The sequence below is a fragment of the Carlito syrichta genome, unplaced genomic scaffold (genome assembly GCF_000164805.1).
Source record: "Carlito syrichta isolate Samal-C Ts95f unplaced genomic scaffold, Tarsius_syrichta-2.0.1 Scaffold309140, whole genome shotgun sequence".
In the NCBI taxonomy this organism is placed as follows: Eukaryota; Metazoa; Chordata; class Mammalia; order Primates; family Tarsiidae; genus Carlito; species Carlito syrichta.
This window is the reverse complement of record NW_007253236.1, coordinates 2,361-6,709: the sequence shown is the minus strand read 5'-3', so window position 1 is coordinate 6,709 and position 4,349 is coordinate 2,361. Positions and strand designations below refer to the sequence as shown.

General features: G+C 46.5%; 1 pseudogene; it reads right to left on the bottom strand.

Annotated features, from left to right (window-relative positions):
• Window positions 1-1,235: 1,235 nt before the first annotated feature.
• Window positions 1,236-4,349, bottom strand: part of LOC103269256 — a 4,485-nt pseudogene continuing 1,371 nt past the window's right edge.

Below are 4,349 nucleotides of genomic sequence, written 5' to 3'. Positions count from 1 at the left end.
CTCATTTGTATCCCACATTTTTTAAATAAAGAAACATGTTAAATAAAAAAAGAACGTTATAACACTGTATGGAAACAATCATATTGGGCAACCCCCTCTCCCACTGTGGGAGCTTTTCTGACCTCTTAATAATCCTGCTTTCTCAAAAAGAAAGAAAGAAAGAAAGAAAGAAAACAATCAGATTTTAGAATGTATGAGCTGTTCTGGAGTACCTATCCATATTAATGTTTTATGAAATAATTTGCTATGAATAAATATTAATAAATAAATATTTTTTAATAAATAAGAAAAAACAACGGGAGTGGTCATTTAAGAACCAAGAAAAAAGGCTACATATTCAAAGAATGTTAAGTAACCTTGGCCATGATGGTGTGCAACCAATGAACACCCTCTACCTTCTATGGAGGTAGACATAAATATAGTTAAGATTACTATTCAGTTAGTGGCACTGTTATCCTGGTGAGTGATCACAGTTCTCAGAGATCAAGCTGCATTGTTATTAGACAATAAAAGTTCAAGACCAGGGCTGAACCATGAATCTGCTGGAAAGCTTTCACCTGTATACTCATCACTTAGTGACTAAGAGAGGCATCTCATTTGCCAGAGCCAGGTGAGGGAATTCTACAAAACACCTGGCCAGTTCTCCAGGTCATGAAAGACAACAAAAGTCCGAGGAACTGTCAGAGACTGAGGAAGACTAAAACGTCAGAAAACCAAACGCAGGCTCTCCAAGCAGACCCTGGGACAGAGAAAGGCATGATGAAATCAGCGGGAGACACAAAGCCTGTAGGTCAGTTACGAGCAACGAAACCTTGGTACTTTCAGAGGCCGGATAATACACTGCGGTCATAGAAGACGTTAATATCAGGGGAAGCTGGTGAGGGACATACAGGAATTCTTTGAGCTATTTCTACGTATCTTCCACAAGATTAAATCAAAATTAGTCAAAAAGTCAATTTTCAAAAATTCGTGTTTAGCGTGGCTCCTAAGAAATTAAAACAACCTGTGGGGGTCACATTCTATTTCTGTTGCACAGTGTCAATCCAGATGAAGATTGGACCCTTCTCATCTGCAAATCTGACAAACGAAAACGCTCTACAATTCTGTGCTACACCCTCAGGAGAGGCGTCTCCTATCTCTTTCCCCACTTGGAAGTCACTGCAGTCAAGTCACACACAATGAGAACAGAGACAGTTCCACTTCATTTCGAATGTTCTGAAAGATGTAAATCTTACCAATAAGATTGAGCGATGAGTTTTCTGCTGTTTTAAATGCAACTTGACTGTTTCCTACCACCAGTCCTACTTCAATCTGTATAGCAATCATGCCCTCCTTCTTACTTACAATAAATATCCACATTCAACCAAAACCACACGTACACAGATGCACAAATTCCAAATTACCATTAGGTTTGCAAATAAGTATATTTTTTAATAACAACACTAGCTATGAAACCAATTTTTTTCTCCATATTGAAAAAAAATCCTCTAAGCAAGAGAATGCCTAAGGAAATTCCATGAGTGTTCCCACTGTGAAGGCAGTGATGATAATAAATAAAGACACCAGAAGTCAGGCCCACCTACTGCCTCTTGCCCATGGCGGGCTTGCCCTTCAGGATGCTGGGGTCCATGGCCTCGATGTCCTTCAACAGCAGGCCGAAGAGCTTTTCATTAAAGTTGAACACAAACTGCAGAGAGACAGGTGAGAAAAGCCACTCATAGACAGCAAGGCCCGATTCTCCATCGGCCCCTGTGTCTCTCAAATGCAGACACTGGGCTCTCCCATCAGGCCCTCTGCAAGCCACTCTGTGGGCCAGTGAGCCCCATGGCCCGTGAGAAGGGAGCTGACAGTCACAGCCTCTTGGTGCCCACGCTACTGTGGTCCTGGGGGAACACTCAGACACTCCTGGAAACAGAGGTGACCACCCTACTTTAGGTGAGGAGGCTGAGGGCCAAGAGGGTCCGTACTGGACCCAGAGTCACGCAGTGATGGAGCTGAGGATACAGCCTGACTGGGGCCCTTGTGCACTTCATGACCAAGCATAAGACGCTGCCGTGCTTGCGGAGATGGCCTCTAAGTGCTTGGCCCTTATTCACGGACACCAAGCAATGCTGCTGCAGCTCGGCCCTCTTCTGTGTGCCAGGCAGCAAGCCATGCCACAGCCTGCTGCTATCACCACCAGCAAGACCAGCACCCCCGACAGCGATGGGGACATGCCGCCTCTTCTCTTTGCTACAGAGGATTGCCTTCATGGACCTAGTGACATCTCCGTGTTACTGGGTCTTAAATTATTTTACAAAGGTCAATGCATTTTCTCGTAAATATTCTTCTACGAGACGAATGTTCTGTTAAGATGGTTCTGTTCTGTTAAGACGGTAAAGGTAAAAACAATGAAGTTTAGCAATCCGAGCACAATTATTAGCAAAAAGAAGGAATCCAGCCCAGCCCAGAAGGCAGTAGGCGGGCAGCCAGTGCACGGCCCCTGTTGTTGTGGGATCCCTCTTGCCGCCACCACAGAACACCCAGTAGTAGCCCCAGAGTGGCGCCCTGGTCAGGGCAGCACCCGACAACACACGGCCTCTCTCCCTCTGTACACCAGGGAGATCACACCTGCTGTGCTCACAGCAGATCTGCAGGGCCTGCAGCAGGCCTGGACCGTCCAGGTGCCTCTAGACATGGGGTTCAGTAATCCTGTCTCAGTCACACTCCCGCTGTGTGGCGCTCCTGCTGTGTGGCCACTGGTACATTCGGCCTTCCCCAGACCCAAGATCCTCCCAGGAACCAGGGCAGGCAAGATAATCTCAGAAGTTCCTTGCATTTCTAGCACTCATTAAAAAAAAGCTCCATGTTCTTTTCCTGTCCATCAGTGATTCAGACTTCACTTGCGAAAGTATGAAATTACAAAGTATGGATTATCCAGATCCTTAGTCTTATTCTTCCAGATTCATGTCATTTCAGTGAGAGAATAAACACACACACACACACTCAAACACACACACAACACACACACACTCTCACACTCTCAGATACACACCACACACATTCACATACACTCATAAAAACACACACACACCTCTCACTCCAACACACCTCACACGCTCACACACATGGACACTCACATACACTCACATGCACCTCACACATAAACACACATACCTCTCTCACACACTCACACACACACATACACGCATTCACACAATCACACTCACACACTCACACGCAAACACACATGCCTACCCTCATTCACACCCCCCCACACTCTCCCCCTCTCTCTTTCCCCCTCCCTCTCCCCCTTCTCCCTCTCTCCTTCGTCCCTCCATCTTCTCCCTCTCCCCACTCTTCCTCTGGTTCCTGCTCTCCCCGCCCTCCCTCCCTCTTCCCCTCCCATCCCCTCCACCAGCTCTTTGCTCCAGGCCCTGCTCCCTGTCCTCATCTTACCCACCATCCCCTGTCAGAACTTCATGAGCAACCCAGGTTAAGTCACTGACGGCCAGAATGTCACAGAGAGGGATGCTCCGACGGTTTGGTTCAGGAACCCTTCACAGTCCTAGAAAACCTTGAGAACCCCAGAGCTTCTATTTATATGGATTCTGTCTACTGAGATTCACATATTGGAAATTAAACAAGAAAACCTTTTAGATGTATTAATTTAAAAACAATAATCTGTCAGCCGGGCTCGGTGGCTCAGCCTGTAATCCCACGCCTTTGGGAGGCTGAGGTGAGTGGATTGCCTGAGCCCACAGGTTCAAGACCCACCTGGGCAGCGAGACCTCATCTCTAAAATAAATTTTAAAAAAATCAGCTGGGCATGGTAGCGCGCGCCTATAGTCCCGGCTACTTGGAAGGCTGAGGCGGAAGGATCGCCGGAGCCTAGCAGGTCGAGGCTGGGGTGGCCAGAAGCAGCCACTACACTCCAGTCTGGGCGACAGAGTGAGACTCCAACTCAAAAAATAAATAAATAAATAAATAAAAATAAAAACAATAATCTGTCATATTAACATAAATAACATTTTTATGAGAGTAATAATTATTACTTTTCATAGATATGAGGATTTGCCATGTTGCCCAGGCTAGTCTCAAATGCCTAGGCTCAAGCAATTCCTGCTTTGGTCTCCCAAAGTGCTGGGATTATAGGTGCGAGCCACTGCGTCCGGCCAATATAAAATATTTTTAATTTTAAAAACTTCTACCTTTTAAAACACGGAAGTGTGAGTGAGAAGAGAGGTGGTAGCCCCTGCGTACGTCTCCACTGCGCCCAGCTTGGCAGAAGCCAGTGCCTGCATCAGCCCTGGCAGCCCCCGTCTGCGCCTGCACACGCCATGTCTACAAACCTCCACCGTACTACATGA